Genomic DNA, 19309 nt, shown 5'->3' on the forward strand with positions numbered 1-19309 from the left:
TTGAAGCAAGTCTAAACTGATAACACTAAATGTGCTAACAGAGATTTACAACATGTCGCAGTAGGGGTTAGGGGTGAGGCAGTGGCATAGTGGCATTTCACTGGACTGGTAATCCAGAGACCCAGGGTAATGCTCTGGGAACGCAGGTTCGAATCCCACCACAGCAGATGGTGAAATTTGAATTCAATAAATATCTGGAATTAAAAGTCCAATGATGACAATGAAACCATTGTCAATTGTTGGAAAAACCCATCTGGTTCAATAATGCCCTTTAGGGAAGGAAATCTGCTGTCTGGCCTACATGTGACTCCAGACCCACAGCGATGTGGTTGACTCTTAAAATGCGACGCCTACATCCTACGAACAAATAGAAAACAGCCATTGAAAGATATGTTTGCAGGGTTGGGGTGTCTACCAGGAGAATATCATATCATCTAGAAGTAGATGAAAGTATAAGACCAACTCTGCAGCTGCTGAGAAGAGTTCCAGCTGCCCTGAAGTCAAGCCTAAAAGACAAGATAGAAAAGCTGGAAAAGAAGGCAGTCATCAAGAATGTGACAACTCCTGGATTAGCAGCATAGTAGCAGTGAAACAAACTGGAAAGCTGCGAGAATGGTGAGACCTAAAGGTTCTAAAGCGCTGAAGAGATCTCACTACCCCATGCCAACCATTGAAGGAATTTTGCCGCAACTTGCTAAGGCAAAGATCTCTACTACCCTAAGTTTGAAGGATGGTTACTGGCCAGTGAAGCTGGATGAAAGCAGCAGCATTCTGCACTCTGGAGGCGGTTTGGGAGGTACAGATGGTTGCGCATGCTGTTTGGCATTTCCACAGTTCCAGAAGAGTATCAACACAGACAGCATGAGATAGTGATCTTCCCGGAGTGGAAGCTGTAGTGGATGATCTACTAGTCTATGGATGTGGAGATACAATGGAAGAAGCCATAGCGAACCATAATCAGAATTTCATACAACTGCTTGAGAGAGTTCGCCAGATGAATATGAAGCTCAACAAGAAAAATTTGCAATTGAAGATGACTGAAATCAAGTACATAGGTCAGGTACTGACAGTAAAAGGTCTTCGCCTGGACCTTGACAAGGTGAGAGCTATAGCAACAATGCAGTGATCAATAGATTTTAAAGCAGTGCAACAATTTGTTGGATTTGTGAACTATTTAACAAAATTTTTGTCTAATTTGTTGTTGAAGTGTGAAGTATTATGCAAGCTCACTGCCAAGGATGTACAGTAGTATTGGGGAACAGAACAAGAAGCAGCGTTCACTAAAATCAAGCAACTAGTGGCGACAACACCAGTGCTGAAGTATTATGATGTCAATGAGGAAGTCACTTTGCAGTGTGGCGCCAGTGAGATAGGTCTTGGAGCAACCCTAATGCAGCAAGGACAACCAGTCGCATTTGCATCCAGAGTATTAACGCAAACTGAACGATGCTATGCTCAGATCGAGACAGAGCGCCTGGCTATTGTTTTTGCTTGTGAACATTTTCATCAATACCTGATTGGAAGAGACAAAGTAACAGTGGAATCCAACCACAAGACACTTCAAAGCATTTTACTCAAATGGCTACTATATGCTCCAAAGCGTCTGCAAAGAATGTTAATTCATTTACAGAGATATCATCTGGACATGACATACAAGCAAGGGAAACAGATTTACATTGCAGACATGCTGTCGAGAGCATGAAGAAAGTTGAAGATGCTACAACAGAATGCAAAATCTTCCAGATTCAATGTGAAGCAGCAGCTTGACATGGTCTTGAAGTCATCAACCCAGCACAAGCATTGCATCTGGGAGACAAGTGCCTCGCTCAAATCAAGTGAACTACCCAACAGGATTTAACTATACAAGTGCTTCAAGATGTACTGATGAAAGGATGGCCTGAGAGTATCAAGGATACACCTGTGGTCACAAGAGCACTTTGGGCATACCAAGATGAACTGACAGCACAAGATGGCATCTTGTATAAAGGAAATAGGGTCATCATCCCTCGAGAGATGAGAGGAGAGATGCTGAAGTGCATCATTGCAAGCCATTAAAGAATTGAATTGAATCTGAGAAAGACAATAGAAATGCTTTACTGGCCAATCATGAACAATGAAATTAAACACCGCATTGACCAGTGTGGTGCTTGTAATGAGTATCAAACTAAACGAGCTAGAGAGCCATTGATAATGCATGGCATCCCAGACAGACCATGGATGAAGCTGGGAGTAGACCTCTTCACTATAATAGGAATTGACTACCTTGTCACTGTAAACTACTATTCTGACTACTGGGAGTTAGACCAGCTGACTTCAACAAGGACAGGAGAAGTAGTAGAATGCCTGAAAGCACACATCAGTCATTATGGCATTCCAGACATTGTGATGAGTGACAATGGCCCTCAGTTCACGAGTGAAGAATTCAGCCGATTCACAAAGGATTAGGAAACTGGCAGTGAAATTCGCCAGAGGAATCATCAAGAAGTTGTGCAAATCCACCACAGAAGTATACAAGGTAACCCTTGAGAGGAGAAACAGACCTGAAAGCATAGAAATCAGCCCAGTCCAAAGACTAATGTCACGCCACACACAAACTACTCTTCCAATAGCAAAACAACTACTGACACCAGAAGCAGTAACAGATGTGAGTGAAAAATTCAAGAGGGAACAGCAGAAAGCCAAATTTCATTTTGACAAGACTGCTTAACCACAGCCAGTCAGGGAACAAACCTTCAATGCTTTCAACAGGAGTCAACTCACGTAAAAACTTGGGACATGCATAGAGAAATTGTCACCTCGATTGTACGGAAGTAAATGACCAAATATTCTGGCACAACCTCAAGCATATACAAACGACTAGCAAATCCATTCTTTCACCGCAGTCAACCGGTCAGGGAGAGGGGGTCACACAAGCCGTACCGAATAGAGAATGACCCATCAATCCCAGAGGTCTGTGTGTCCCCAACAACTACAATGGAACAACAACGGTTACCATGGCAACAAGTGCCATGAGAATGTCACTCTCCGGATAAGGAACATCACCCAGATGAACAGCCAATGACAATGCTCGCACGTACCATTTAGAAACCAGCACAATATAAAGATAAAAGTAAAAATCTGCGGATGCTGGAAATCCAAAACAAAAACAAAAATACCTGGAAAAACTCAGCAGGTCTGGCAGCATCTGCGGAGAGGAGCACAGTTAACGTTTCGAGTCCGAATGACCCTTCAACAGAACTAAGTAAAAATAAAAAAGAGGTGAAATATAAGCTGGTTTAAGGTGGGGGGCAGGGGGTGGTTAGAGCTGGATAGAGGGCCAGTGATAGGTGGAGATAACCAAAAGATGTCACAGAAAAAAGGACAAAGAGGTGTTGAAGGTGGTGATATTATCTAAGGAATGTGCTAATTAAGGGTAGAAAGCAGGACAAGCAAGGTACAGATAGCCCTAGTCGGGGTGGGGTGGGGTGAAGGAATCAATAAAGGCTAAAAGGTAGAGATAAAACAATGGATGGAAATACATTTAAAAATAATGGAAATAGGTGGGAAAAGAAAAATCTATATAAATTATTGAAAAAAAAGGGGGGGGAATCGGAAAGGGGGTGGGGATGGAGGAGAGAGATCATGATCTAAAATTGTTGAACTCAATATTCAGTCCAGAAGGCTGTAAAGTGCCTAGTTGGAAGATGAGGTGCTGTTCCTCCAATATAAAGATTATGTATGTAATGCAGGGGCAGAGACTGACTAGTAGAACAGTGGGTGTATAATGGGTAACTATAACTATGTAAAAATCAAGGGTAACTCACAGTTACACATGATCGTGCATGCAAATTTGTCTTTTGTTTGTTAGGAAAAGGGGGATGCTTGTGTCTTTTATTTAATATGAAAAGGGGGACATTTGGGTTTTGAAATGCAACATTACTATATATCCTATCTGGCTTGCTGTAGTCATGCGACCTCTGACCTGAGGGAAGCTCTCTGGGAGTTGACATTTCACATCAGTTCAATAAAGACCTACAATGAGAAAGCACTGCTGTCTTGGACTCAAAACAGAGGGTGTTACTATTGAATATCAATCAAAATTGACATTCTAATTAGATATACTTATATTTATTGGCAAATATTTAGAAAATTACCAGACAAATAATACAATAAACATTATGTACGATCCACAGTTAAAGCAATACTCCAAACATATGTGGAGTGTTATAACATAAGAATGAGGAACAGAAGTAAATCATTTGGCCCCTTGAGCCTGCTCCCCTATTCAATACAATCATGGCCGATCTTCTACCTGAACTCCGCTTGCCTGCTTGATCAAAAATCTATTGATCTCAGTCTTAAATATACTCAATGATGGAACAACCCCAACCCTCTGGGGTAAAGATTGTAAAAATGCACAAGCATCTGAGTGAAGAAATTTCTCCTCATCTCAGTCCAAAATGATCAAACACTTATACTGAGACTGTGTTCCCATGTTCCAGATTCCCCAGCCAGTGGAAAGAACCTCTCATTGTCTATTCTGTCAAGCCCCTTCAGCATCTTGTATGTTTCAATGAGATCACCTCTGATTCTTCTGAACTTTACAGAGTTTAGTCACAATTTACTTAGCCTCTCATCACAGGACAGCCCTCTCATATTAGGAACCAGTCTAGTGAACATTCACTGTACCGCCTCCAATGCAAGTTTATCCTTCCTTATATAGGGAGACTAATACAGTACTCAAGGTATGGTCTCACCAAAGACCTACACAATTGTAACAAACTTAGGGCAGAATTTTACGTTCCGTGGGTGGGTGCGTACCTGACCCGATCGGTCGTAAAATAGAGCGCAATGACATCAGGCAACAGGAAGGGCTTCCACTCCATGAAAGTGCAGATAGTGTGTGACCACAGGATGCAGATTCTGCAAGTCTGTGCAAGGTACCCTGGCAGCTCCCATGACGCTTATATTCTCAGGCACTCCCAGGTGCTGAGGCTCTTCAGTGCTCCAGCCCGACTAGATGGATGGCTGCTGGGTGACAAGGGCTAACCATTGAAGAGGTGGCTCATGATGCCTCTCCACCACCCAAGAACAGAGGCAGAGAAGCGATACAACAGGAGTCATGCCTCCACAAGGTTGGTGGTAGAGAGGATCATATGTCTTCTCGAGATGCACTTCCGATGCCTGAATCATTCAGGGGGTGCACTACAACACCCCCCAGAGTGGGTGTCACTGATAGTGGTCGCATGCTGCTCTCCACAATCTGGCACTGGCAAGGGAGGACCCACTGGAGGGAGAGGAACTTGACGCAGCTCCACAGGCCACAGGTGATGAGTCCAGTAGTGGGTTAGAAAAGGAGCACAGTGAGGAGAATGCTGAGAGCGTGGAGCCTGTAAACTCCAGGGAGGCAGGGATAGCATGATCCAACGCTCCTTCAGCTAGGCTGCCAAATATCAGCTTGAACCATATGCCAGGGCTGCCTCCTCCATCCTGGATGTCTGAAAGGACCCTTTCATTTGAACCCAAAGAAAACTCAGTGTCTGTGCAATTAAGTTCAGAGCCACTTACATCCAGCATTACATAATCGCGTACCCTGCACCAATAAAACAAAAAGGTGAAGCATACTCAGGCTATGATGGCAAAAACAAAACTTATCTCGTCTTGACAATTCCCAACTATTTGCATAAACTTTTCTGGCCTTCATTCCCAGACCAGCATAGATAAAGTAAACATAAACTAACATAAAATCACCCATGACCTGTCCCTCTTGTTCTCATGATGCCTTTAACTTACACTTGCGAGTGCTACGTCTTGGTATCCCCCCCTCGCTGGCACCAGCATTGGAGGGAGCCTACTTACTCTGCTGTCTTGTTGGCCTTGAAGCCCTTGGTGGTCATCCTCAGGCCAGTGGAGCCTGTGCTGGCCCTGCCTGGGAGGGAGTGGCCAGTGCCACGGCTGGCATCTCGCTAGTCATCGCAGCCTCATCAGATGCCACAGTCACTGGCAGAAGGGCGGATGAGCTGCTGCCGTCATCCAGAGCGCCCTGAGAGGGGCCGCAGAGATGACAGGCAGCTCATGCTCCAATGTGAGGCCACCCTGGACCTCCCTGCTCCCCATTAATGGGCAGGCACCTAGCTGGGATACAGGGTGCCTCATCCATCTCCCACACTGGCACTGACCACCTGAGGTCACTGCCTGTGTGCGGGCTTACAGGTCCAAGCGCAACCCCAGGAACCCCTGATTCTGTTCCTGGAGCTGCCTCTCCATGAAAGTCGTCACTCTCTCCATGGAGGAGGCAGTGCGCTCGGCCATGAGGGTCAACGCAGTGCTGATGCTCTGCAGGGACTCCTCCATTATGGAGGCCATGGGCACACATACCCTTATGGATCTCTGCCAGATCCTCCCGCACATCTCGCTGCACATCCAGCATCTGCCGCCTAATTGACGACTCCAGGGGATCATCATCAACCTTCAACTGAGCATCGTCCTGGTCCCCAGCAGTCCTCAGACTGCCAACGCCCTGGGCACTCTCTGCCTCCGCCTGCACCTCAAGCGAGTGTGAAGTGCCCTCACCAATGTGCACCGAGATACTAGCCACTGAACTAATATCCACCGAGGTGCTGGTATCTGCGCTGGTGCCTGGTTCAGAGAGTGGGCGTGACGCAGGTGCAACAGAAGCTCAGTGGTCCTCTGGTGTCAGGGGTGGCCCTTCGGGGTCCGCAGAGCGAACGCCTGCTGGCCAACCTAAAAGGGTGAACAAGGACATGTGATTAGCTAAAGTCATTACACTGTGCATGCCAGGCACCCTGGTGAAACAATGGAGATCTGTATCATGGTGCCATCGTCTTCCAATGATCAATGGGGACTCCAGGTATGAGGCTCCCATCAATGAAGAAACTACACTAGAAAGGCTGCACAATCTGAAACTCTTACCTCTGTGCATTGCGCTCTTACCATCATCTGGCACCCCCGCCTCTCCACGCCTGGTTGCATGTGGAGCGTGCCAGCTCTTGAGATCCAGAGCGCCTTGCTCAAACCTGCTGAGCAGCAAGAGGTTGGGCTGCCCTCCGCCTGTACGTGCCTTCTCTGTATGGTTATGGCTTGTCTTCTCCTGAAAGATCAGAGGAGGACTGATTAGTCCACTCTCTACCTGCAACGCCATTGCAGCCTGACCAACCCCAGCTGAGGAACACCTCGCAGGGCACATCCGGGTCATGGGCCTCGAGCTGCAAGGCACTCAGTCCAATCAGCCAGAGCTTACCCGCTTGGCCAGCTCCGGCATTAATGAAATTTGGCAAGTAGACTCTAGCACCCCTGAGGTTCACTGGGGAAGCAGCCACACCTTAACACTTCTGCACACTGACCCATGCCAACACGGCACTCACCCTTCCTGAACCGCTTCTGGCATGGCACCCATGTGCGCCGCACCATGCCATGGCTGCTCACCATTGCTGCCACCTCCTCCCATGCCCTCTTTGTGAGGTACGGTAGCCTCCTCCTCTCATCTCTGGGGACAAGGGTGTATCTCCTGGCAGCCACCTCCCCTAGGAGGATGGCGAGGCATTCGTCGGAAAAGCGGGAGGAGTGGGGGGGGGGCGAGTGCCCACCCAACCCGCCCTCCTGCCAGCTGTGTCCAGTTGCACTCGACTCCATAACTTCGGTTTGTGAGCACAGAGGAGACGTCCTTCCATGGCAGCCTCCTAGGGGCTGCCTGGGCTGCTTTCAAACTGGTCACTGGGTTGTCATTGGACCCGGCAGCCGACAGGCCCCCGCCCCTGCTTGGACCTTCCCGACCGGTGCGGAGACTCATTTAAATAAGGCCCGCCCAGCATAAAACTGTGGTCTGGTGCCGATCACGGGCGGTGGGCTGTTTCCCGGCAGCTCCTGAGCCCGCCCACCACATTTGCCCGACAACCTCAAAATCCTGCCCTTTATTATTCTTCTGCCCCAATTCCCTGCAATAAAAAGAAAGCAAAAAACTAAACTAGAAAGTGGGGGGAGAGGGAAGGGTAAAACTCCAAGAAGTGTGACTAATGGGAAACAAAGCAGCAGGTTAGCGTGTGGGGGGGGTGGATTCAACTTCATGGAAAATTATGAAAAAACTGAAAAGAAAGGAGAGCCCAGGAGAGGCTATTAAATTCTCCAGAACACAAAATAGGACAGAGTGTTTGGAAAGGGCTAGGAATCTAACTTTAAGCACATCAGATAAAGGGCCGACAATGAGAAAGGGGACGGGAAATATAGGACTGAAGGTGTTGTATCTGAATGCACGCAGTATATGAAATAAGGTAAATGAGCTTGTGGTGCAGATTGAAATTGGCAGGTATGATGTGGTCGGCATCACGGAGACATGGCTGCAAGGGGATCAGGACTGGGAGCTAAATATCCAAGGATTACATCCTATTAAAAAGATAGGCAGCTTGGCAGAGGGCGTGGGGTTGCTTTGTTAGTAAGAAATGAAATTAAATCGATAGCAAGAAACGATGAAGGGTCAGATGATGTAGAATCTGTGTGGGTAGAGTTGAGGATTCGCAAAGGTAAAAAAACCATAATGGGAGTTATGTACAGGCCTCTGAACAGTAGTCAGGATGTGGGGCGCAAGATACAGCAGGAGATAGAAAAGGCGTGTAAGAAAGGCAAGGTTACAGTGATCATGGGGGATTTCAATATGCAGGTAGACTGGGATAATCAGGTTGGTGGTGGATCCCAAGAAAAGGAATTTGTGGAATGTCTACGAGATGGCTTTTTCGAGCAGCTTGTGGTGGAGCCCACTAGGGAACAGGCAATTCTAGATTTAGTGATGTGTAATGAGGCAGATTTGATAAGGGAGCTTAAGGTGAAGGAACCCTTAGGAGGAAGGTGACCATAATATGATAGAATTTACCCTGCAATTTGAGAGGAAAAAGCTGGAATCAGATGTAACGGTATTACAGTTGAATAAAGTCAACTACAGAGGCATGAGGGAGGAGCTGGCCAGAATTGACTGGGAGATGAGCGTAGCAGGAAAGACAGTGGAACAGCAATGGCAGGAGTTTCTGGGAGTAATTTGGGAGACACAGCAAAAATTCATCCCTAGGAAGAAGAAGCATACTAAAGGGAGGACGAGGCAACTATGGCTGACAAGGGAAGTCAGGGACAGCATAAAAGCTAAAGAGAAAGCATACAATGCGGCAAAGAGCAATGGGAAACCAGGGGATTTGGAAGCCTACAAAGACCAACAGAGGACAACTAAAAAAGAAATAAGGAGGGAGAAGATTAAGTATGAGGGTAAACTAGCAAGTAATATAAAAGATGATTGCAAGAGTTGTTTTTTAGATATATAAAGGGTAAGAGAGAGGCAAAAGTGGACATTGGGCCATTGGAAAATGACGCTGGAGAAGTAGTAGTGGGGAACAAAGAAATGGCGGAGGAACTGAATAGGTACTTTGCGTCAGTCTTCACGGTGGAAGACACGAGTAACATTCCCAAAGTTCAAGAGAGTCGGGGGGGCAGAGGTGAATATGGTGGCCATTACCAAGGCGAAGGTGCTAGGAAAACTGAAAAGTCTGAAGGTGGATAAATCACCTGGACCAGATGGATTACACCCCAGAGTTCTGAAGGAGATAGCTGAAGAGATAGTGGAGGCGTTAGTGGTGATCTTTCAGGAATCACTGGAGTCAGGGAGGGTCCCAGAGGACTGGAAAATCGCTAATGTAACCCCCCTGTTTAAGAAGGGAGTGAGGCAAAAGACGGGAAATTACAGGCCGATTAACCTGACCTCGGTAGTTGGTAAGATTTTAGAGTCCATTATTAAGGATGAGATTTCAGAATACTTGAAAGTGCATGATAAAATAGGGCAAAGTCAGCATGATTTCATCAAGGGGAGGTCATGCCTGACAAATCTGTTAGAATTCTTTGAGGAGGTAACGAGTAGGTTAGACAAAGGAGAGCCAATGGATGTTATCTACTTGAACTTCCAGAAGGCATTTGACAAGGTGCCACACAGGAGGCTGCTTAGTAAGATAAGAACCCATGATGTTAGAGGCAAGGTACTAGCATGGATAGAAGATTGGCTGTCTGACAGGAGGCATAGAGTGGGGATAAAGGGGTCCTTCTCAGGATGGCGGCCGGTGACTAGTGGAGTTCCGCAGGGGACAGTGTTGGGACCACAACTTTTCACTTTATACATTAATGATCTAGATGAAGGAACTGAGGGCATTCTGGCTAAGTTTTCAGATGATACAAAGATAGGTGGAGGGACAGGTAGTATTGAGGAGGCGGGGAGGCTGCAGAAGGATTTGGACCGGTTAGGAGAATGGGCAAAGAAGTGGCAGATGGAATACAACATGGGGAAGTGTGAGGTCATGCACTTTGGTAGGAATAGAGGCATAGACTATTTTCTAAATGGGGAGAGAATTCAGAAATCTGGAGAGCAGAGGGACTTGGGACTCCTAGTCCAGGATCCTCTTAAGGTTAACTTGCAGGTTGAGTCAGTAATTAGGAAGACAAATGCAATGTTGGCATTTATTTCAAGAGGACTAGAATATAAAAGCAGGGATATGCTGCTGAGGCTTTATAAGGCTCTGGTCAGACCACATTTAGAATCTTGTAGCAATTTTGGGCCCCGTATCTCAGGAAGGATGTGCTGGCCCTGGAGAGGGTCCAGAGGAGGTTCACTAGAACGATCCCAGGAATGAAAGGCTTAGCATATGAGGAACGTTTGAGGACTCTGGGTCTATACTCGATGGAGTTTAGAAGGATGAGGGGGGATCTGATTGAAACTTACAGAATACTGAAAGGACTGGATAGAGTGGACGTGGGGAAGATGTTTCCATTAGTAGGAGAGACTAGGACCCGAGGGCACAGCCTCAGAGTAAAGGGAAGACCTTTTAGAACAGAGATGAGGAGAAACTTCTTTAGCCAGAGAGTGGTGAATCTATGGAATTCATTGCCACAGAAGGCTGTGGAGGCCAGGTCATCGAGTGTATTTAAGACCGAGATAGAAAGGTTCTTGATTGGTAAGGGGATCAAAGGTTACGGGGAGAAGGCGGGAGAATGGGGTTGAGTGACCTATCAGCCATGATTGAATGGCGGAGCAGACTCGATGGGCCGAATGGCCTAATTTCTGCTCCTATGTCTTATGGCCTTATGGTCAAAATACGGTGGATGCTAGAATTCTGAAATAAAAATAGAAAATGCTGGAAATGCTCAGCTGGTCTGGTGGCACCTGTAGAGTGAGAAACTTGTAAAAAAGGCTGAAATGGCTTTTCCTTCCTAATTGCATACTGTACCTGCATTTTATTTTTCTGTGTTTCTTGTACGAGAGTATCCAAGCCTCTATGAACATTTAAAAGGTTCACTCCTTTTAAAAAATGTTCTTCTTTTCTATTCATCCCACACTCTATTCCATCTACTATCTTGCTGCCCACTCACTTAACTTTCTCTTTGCAGCCTCTGTGTCCTCCTCACAGCTTACATTCCCACCTAACCTTGTATTGTTCACAAACTTAGATACATTACTCTCAATTTCATTATTTAAGCCATTAATACAAATTATAAATAGCTAACACCCCTGCACTGGTTGTACAGCACTTCACTGGCATGCCAAATTGAACGTGTCCTGTTTCTCCCTACTCTCTGTTTCATGTTCGATAGCAACTCCTCCACCCTTGCAAATATTGCTGAAAAAAGAGACATGCTGTCGAAGCTTTTCATCTTCTACTTATCAGGACAGATTTGCAAGAATACTAATTGTAAAGGAAACAACAATTTATACTGCAAGAGAAGTGAGTGCTGATTGGTTGGCAAGTGGACTCTGATTGGTAGAGGCATTGCCATGGAGAATGCACCAAGGAATAGTTAGCTGCCAAGCTTTTGTTTAAATTCAAACCAGGCAGGTCGACTCGGATTGGTCAAGGCATTATCATGGGGAATGAAACTCTTTCGAGTTATCAACAGTCACAGATTGCAACTCTTTTTGAGTACAATCACAGTTCTTGGTTTCCAGGAGTGGGACATGAACCCACAACCCTCTGATTCAAAGGCGAGGGTGCTATGAACTGAGCCACAGCTGACACCTCTAATCATGGGGAATGAATGCTGCCCCAAGCTTTTGTTGAAAAAGGTGCAATGGGTGGACATCCGTCTTCTGTCTGCAAAGGACAGGCCCCCCCACCGAATATACGTAGCTTCCAGCACATGTGCAGTCTTTTGTCTACAGAACCACACATTGTGTCCCATGCGTCTCTGACCAAAAAAACCCTCTTTCAGCCTGCTCCTATATACTTAAGGACAGGTAAGTCCCAATTAATACCCATCGCCTGAATACAATTAGCACCCAATTGATATACAATTAACACCATTTACAATTGGTAAAATCATACAAAGTGGGGACAAGCAAACACTCAGGGTTCACTTAGAGTCGGGGTGACTCATCTCACAACTTGATGTGTTTAAGAAATCACTAATAGTTTATCTTTGGAAAAGCATAAAATGTTATAGTTTACTTATTAAAATCTATTTGCTTCATAGGTTTTATAAAAAAAAATCAATTTGTAGCTTAATGCAATTAAAGTCCTTGGATTTTATTAAGTTTCTGCTATTATAAGGAAGTAATGTGGTTAAAATTCATCCTGTCAACAATTTTAGTGCAAATGTCAGCACGTGTGCCAACAGGCAAGCATGATTTGCACCCATGCCAATTTTCTCCTCAATAACGATTCACATGAAAAATTTATAGGCTTACTTTTTCTACTTTAGAAAACTTTCACTAGATATAATTAATGTTGCATGCACCTTGCAATATAGATTAAGTTCTGCAATGGATTAATATAGTTACATATAATTAAAGTTTTAGGTTTCTGCTGTCACGTCATCGTGAGCGTTGTTGTCAAGAAGGGTGATGAAAATTGTGATAGAGGAGGAAAATCCTTCATCCCTGTTCAAATGTTAGGTGTTAAATTCATTGCCTGATTGGCATTTATTGGAAAGTGTACATGAAATGGAATTGTGCCAAACCTAACACTAAACAAAGGCATGAGAACAATTTGTACAAAGAAACAAACATGGTAACCAGTAGGACATCTGCTGCTTTGATAAAGTCAGAGAAGCCTGCAGTACTCTTACTACTGGTCTGGATCTATAACAGCCAAAAATTCGAAATTAATTTATGCTTAAGGCCATAATTGCTCAGTGAGGATAACCCCCTTCATTACCAAAAAAGAGGCTACTCAGCTCATTACATTGTTCTGACCTTGAGTTGGCAATTTATATGTTTAAAGGCAATACAGCTAAGCTCCAACTTAATTTTCTTTTAAAATATGGAATAGATTCAGCTATAACAATTTTTTGCATGGAATGTTGAACCTTAAATTACAATTGATTATAACCTGACAAAAGAATTAGCTGATGTATCATCGCTAAAATTTAACAATTATTCTCTGACAATTGGCTCAATAGTTACCCCCATTAGAATTCCCCTTTCTTTTCATAAGGATCGCCAATTAAGGATTAAACTAAGGAAAGAAAAAACAGCAGCAGCTAAGACAGCAGCATATATCTGTCAATTTTGGTGAGGTGGCTTCTCTAAGTGTGAAGATTGTGGGTATAGGCCTACTCTCTCTTTCTCTTAGGGATTTGAGGATGGCTTGTTTCCACTCTGGTTCACTGGGTTCTGAGATGGCTGTTAAGTCCAATGCGTGATCTGTAGATGCTGCCACATGTGGAGCAGGTGCTGCTTGAAGGTTTGGGTGGATGGGTTGTTTGGATATTTGTGCTCTGTCGCCAAGACATTGATTTCACCTCTGCACGTTCCCGACAAAGTCTCTTGATGTATTTGGTACCTTTCTCAATGAGCCTTTTCCATTTTGATAGGTCACAAGCCAGGGTCTCCCATGACTCAGTAGGCATGTTTAACCTCTTCAAGGATGCCATGAGGACATCCCTAAAGCATTTCCGCTGACCCCCTAGGTCTCCTGTCATGACCGAGTTCTGAGTAGGGCAATTGCTTCGGGAGTCTCGTGTCAAGCATACAAATGACCAGGTACCAGCCAGTGGAGCTGGTTTTGCGGGATTAGCACCTCGATGCTGGGCAAATTGGCTTGGGAGAGGATGCTGCTGTTGGATTGCCTTTCTTGCCTCTGAATTTAAAGGATTTCATGAAGGCACCGCAGATGATTCTTCTCCAGTGCTTTGAAGTGGCTGCTGTAAATTGTCCAAGCCTAGGAAGCTCATAGGAGTGCAGGGATCACTGCTGCTTGGTAAACTATAAGCTTAGTCTCAGGTTTGAGACCCTGGTCTTCCAATATTCTTCCTCTTAGTCGGCTGAAGGCTGAGCTGACACATTGGAGGTGATGTCTATGTCTGCCTTTCTTGAGAGGAGGCTGCCAAGATACAGAAAAGAAGTGTTTTGCTGTGGGAGCTGGTTGGACGAGGACCTTAGTTTTCTGGGTGTTTAGTGAAAGGCTCGTTTTCTCACATGCTTCTCAGGGACCTCAGAGATGCTGTGATTGTGAGCATGTTCAACAAGGGAGACAAGTCGGATTTCAGTAGGCACAGAGGAGTCTTCCTGCTGTCTGCCACAGGGAAGATAATTGAAAGAATCCTTCTCAACCGTCCTCTCCCAGTGGCTAAGAAGCTCCATAAAGAGTTGCAGTGTTGCTTTCGCCCATTGACAGGCACCACAGACATAATCTTCACTACACGGCAAATTCAAGAAAAGTGCAAGGAACGGCACCAGCTGCTGTACTTGGCCTTTTTGACCTCATTTTAACCTTTTGACTTTACCACAAAGGTTTATAGAGTGTGCTGCTCAAATTTTGCTGCTCCCAGAAATTTGTAAGCATCCTCTGCCTACTCTATGTTGACATGCCAGCCGGGATCCTCCCCAACGGAACCACCACAAACCCCATCTCAGTGACAACCGGGGTCAGACAAGGCTGTGTCATTGCACCACCTCTCCTCCATTTTCCTGGCTGCAATATTGCATCTGACCTCCAGCAAATTACCCACAGGCATGGAAGTAATCTACAAAAGAGATGGGAAACTATTCAACCAGCGTCACCTTAAATCCAAAACCAAAACCGCTCCAGCGTCAATCATAGAGCTTCAGTATGCAGGTGACACTTGTGTGGGTGCTTACTCAAAAGCTGAGCTCCAGGTCATCATCCACTCATTCTCTGAAGCACATGAGAAAATGGACCTTTCAATGAATACCTGGGCTGGGTTTTCCGACCCCGCCATGGCAGGACCAGCTGCGGGGGATAAAGCGGCCCAGCCAAAAGTCCATTGATTTTCAGCAGAACCAGATGACTCAGGCAGTGGGTGGGGTCGGAAAATCCCGCTGCTTGAAAACTAAGCCCCACTATAGTAAACACAGTCTCGTGTACTACAGAAGGAGTCCTGCACTGTCAGAGGTGCTGACTTTTGGGTGAGATGTAAAACTGAGACCCCAATCTGCCTAGTCACTTGACTGTGAAAGATCTATGGCGCAATTTGAAGAAGAGGAAAGGAGTTTTCCCTGTGTCCTGCTCAATATTTATCTCTCAACCAACAATATTAAAACAGCTAATCTAGCCATTTATATCTGTGCTGTTTTATCTCCTTCTTGTGGACATATTAGTTGCTATATTTGCCTACATTGTAGCAGTGACTACACCTCAGAAGTACTTCACTGGTTATGTTGCACTTAGAGATACCTTGGGAATGTGAAGACACTATATAAACGCAAGTTTTTTTCTTTAACAACATACACTTAAACAATAAATGGTGAAAGATAGGGTAAAATCGGAGTGAGGGATCTTGGCGGGGGAGAAATTGGAGAGAAAGAGAGATCACCATAGACATTGAGGAAATGAATCTCTTTCTATTTTAGATAAATGTAAGCATTGAGCAAAACCTTGTGGATAGACACATGGGAATAATCTCTGACCTCAAATAAAATACTGCAGATCTGGAAATCTGAAATAAAACCAGAAAATGCTGGAAATATTCAGCAGGTCAGGCAGCTACTGTAGGGAGAAAAAAACAGAGTTAACGTTTCAGATCAAGACCTTTCATCAGGACGTGGTGAATGGAAGATCATGACCTTAAAGGTTAACTCTGTTTGTCTCACCACAGGTGCTGCCAGACCTGCTGAATATTTGCAGCATTTTCTGTTTTTATAATTTTGGAGCTTATGGAGTGCTGGGACTATGTAAAATTGCAGTGTCCTCTCTCATGCTGCTGATAGCTGCCAGAGGATGCGAAATTGTTAGATCTGCAGATGACAATTAATCTTCACATGCAATAGTTTCCCATTGGATCTCTCTGAAGATACCTAGGATGTCTTCACAGGGAATATGCGCAGCTGTGCTTATTCTGACTCTCCTGATGTCATTTCAAAGGACTACCTTAGGCATCAAAGTGATGATATTGAAACCTCTACAGATAAGCAGATAACAATTTTATGTTGCGAAGTTTCTTGCTGGGGATGATGGCAACTTCCTCGCAGACCCTTTTGTTGGTGTGGAAGTCATTGCCAAGGCGGGTGTAGTATTTCTCAATGATCACTCGGGCGAATTTCTTGACCGTCTTAGTCTTGACATGACCCATCTTGGATTCCAGCCGAAAGAAGAGAGCGGTGGCTGCTGGGAGCGGCTCTATGAGGGAGCAACCAGTAACAGCTTGATAGCCCAAGGCATCTTGGTTAGAATATTGTTGATTGTTATTTTTAAATGTATTATTGATGAACGAATGAGATAAGAACACATAGGATGAGAAAAGGCTATTCAGCCTGTTAAGCATGCTCATTTTGTAAATGATAACCTACCCTTTCATGGACTCTGTTCTGCCTGTTTAATTGGTGAGGGAATGCATGCATAAATAATGCCTTATCCCTACAGGCAATCACAATAACACTGTGCTGACCCCAAGTTAGCTCTGGATGCATTAGAGTTATATAAAGGTTGGCAAGTTTAACCAGTGAGAAGCTGCATCATATATATATATATATATATATATATATATATGCAGGGAAGATCCAGATTCCACCTTCACCCTTTGCTTAGTCAGCTGATCACACCTGAGATGGTAATAGGGACACTAAAATTGTGCAGAGTGTCTAATGTAGTGGAAGGAAAAATGATAATAGCAAGAGCAACAACAATGTTTCTGGCTGCTGATCAGCATCCAACTATCTCTGTTGGAAGTAACCATAATTATACTCCATTGTTATACTCCAGAAAACCAATTGGTGAAGGATAGAACTGGAGCCAATCTTTACACACTTTTATATTTACTTACAGAGTTACATACTACAAGCATAAACCTCCTAACTCAATAACCATAAGTGCCTATTTACAGACATTCAAGTGAAACACCAGTTACTGTCTATAACCTGCATACAATTTAACACAATTAGCATGCAATTAGTGGCCACACCTTGGCTTAGTTGTGACACTCCCATGCCTCATGGTGCAACATCTGGCTGAAACTCACTGTGAAGGTTCATAAATAATATTTGCATAAATAATCCTGAGTTAGAGGAGGAATGACCATTATCTGTAGAACTACATTCAAGCAGGAGTCAATCGCCTTCAGAGAGGAGGAGGAGGAGGAGGAGAGAAGGAGGGAGAAAATGGTTATAAAAGATTAAAAGAAGGGAGGATAAAACCTTAAAGCCCATATTTATTTGGCTGTTAATTTATCAGTCTCATGATATCACCTTATTAAAAATGAGAAGTAAAAAAATCATAACGTTAATGAGGTAAAATCTAAAACAGTAAATAATATCAAAGTTTAAATTGTGCAGGTACAATCTCTTGTTGCTGCTGTTTGAAAAAGCAAGCCAGACTCACAGCATGATCACTGATTCATGTTGAACAAATGCCATTCAGATGAGCATGTCAGTACAACTTCAAAGGCATTCATTTTGCCTGCATGCTTAGACTTCCACAAAATATTTACTGAATAATGAATAAGCCTATGATAAGAGCTAACTATAACAGCCAAAAAACAGCCAGGAAAATTGATATGAGATAAATACATCTGAGGAATGGGAACAAAAAATAACTTGCAGCATTATCGCAACCTTGATGTAGTTGATCTGGTTGCTTTCTTTAACTGTTGAATTTCTGCTGTGGATCAATGAACTGACAATGGCTATGATGTGTCCAAGTGCTTCAAACAGATTCAAAGATGAAAAAAAACAGCTGTCTTGTATGGAGAGATTCATGGTGATTTAAACTACTGCTGAATAAGTTACAATTTAAAAATATTCATTTCGATGATTGAATCTGGCATTTGTTTTGTATTGATCTCTTCCTCACTCTCAATATGGGCTATTCTAACCATATCCATCCTGCAGAAACTGGGTTGGTAGTTAAAATGCCCCTGGTAACTTGACCATCATTTTACCATTATTCCTTCTTTAAATATGTAGATGGGGCCCAGTTTGCAATTTTGACTCCAGCTTGAGAGGGGAAGCCGGTGTGATTTTTCCATCACGTGAAGACAGCTAGAAGGGGACCTGGGCCCAGAGGACGCCAATTTAGGCAAGTTTTATATTACTTTCCTTGTTGGACCAGGAGCAGCAGGAGGAGGGGCCCAAGGAAAGTATAGGCCTCCCCTGACAACTTGCTCCTTCCTTTTAGCGAGGCCCTTCTGAAACCCACTGCCTCTGACTTACCTTCTTTTCAATGAGCCTTTCTATGGTGCCAGCTAGTGCTCTGCTGCCATACAAACCTCAGTTCCCGCTGGGCCACCAGCTCTTGCTTTCCACTCATTTTGGCAGCTCACTGGAAGCGTACAGATCTGGCCTGAGAGTTACAATGATCTCAGTCGCTCACTGCTGATGTCGTCTACGTTTAGCACTTGTCCTGAGGACATCCCAAAGTACTTCACAGCCAATGAATTACATCTGGAGTGTTGTAACACAGGTAAACACAGCAGCCAAATTACACACACAAGTTCCCACAAATAGCAATGAGATAAATGAATAAGTAACATGTTTGACTGATATAGGTCGAGGGATCAATGTGGGAAGATCACAGGCAGCAAGGGCGGGGATGGGATCTCAGTGGACACCCCCCTTCGTGATGCCAGGTCCCTCATCAGGCACAGGACCACCCCCTTGGGAGCCAGCAAGCAACCGTGCACAGGTTTGCTTGTCATACTCCTCAAATGGTGAGGCCCCTGCCCACCGCTGGGTTACTACCAGTGGTGGCAGATGAGGCCCTTAATTGGGCATTAATTGCCCACTTAACGGCCTCAATTGGTGGCAGGGCTTGAAGGCTGACCATGGGATCTTCCCGCCATTGAATTAAGTGAGATGACGTAAGTAAGGTGGGGTCCCCACCCTCCATTCTCCCGCCTA

The sequence above is a fragment of the Cetorhinus maximus genome, chromosome 22 (genome assembly GCF_964194155.1).
Source record: "Cetorhinus maximus chromosome 22, sCetMax3.hap1.1, whole genome shotgun sequence".
Taxonomy (NCBI): domain Eukaryota; kingdom Metazoa; phylum Chordata; class Chondrichthyes; order Lamniformes; family Cetorhinidae; genus Cetorhinus; species Cetorhinus maximus.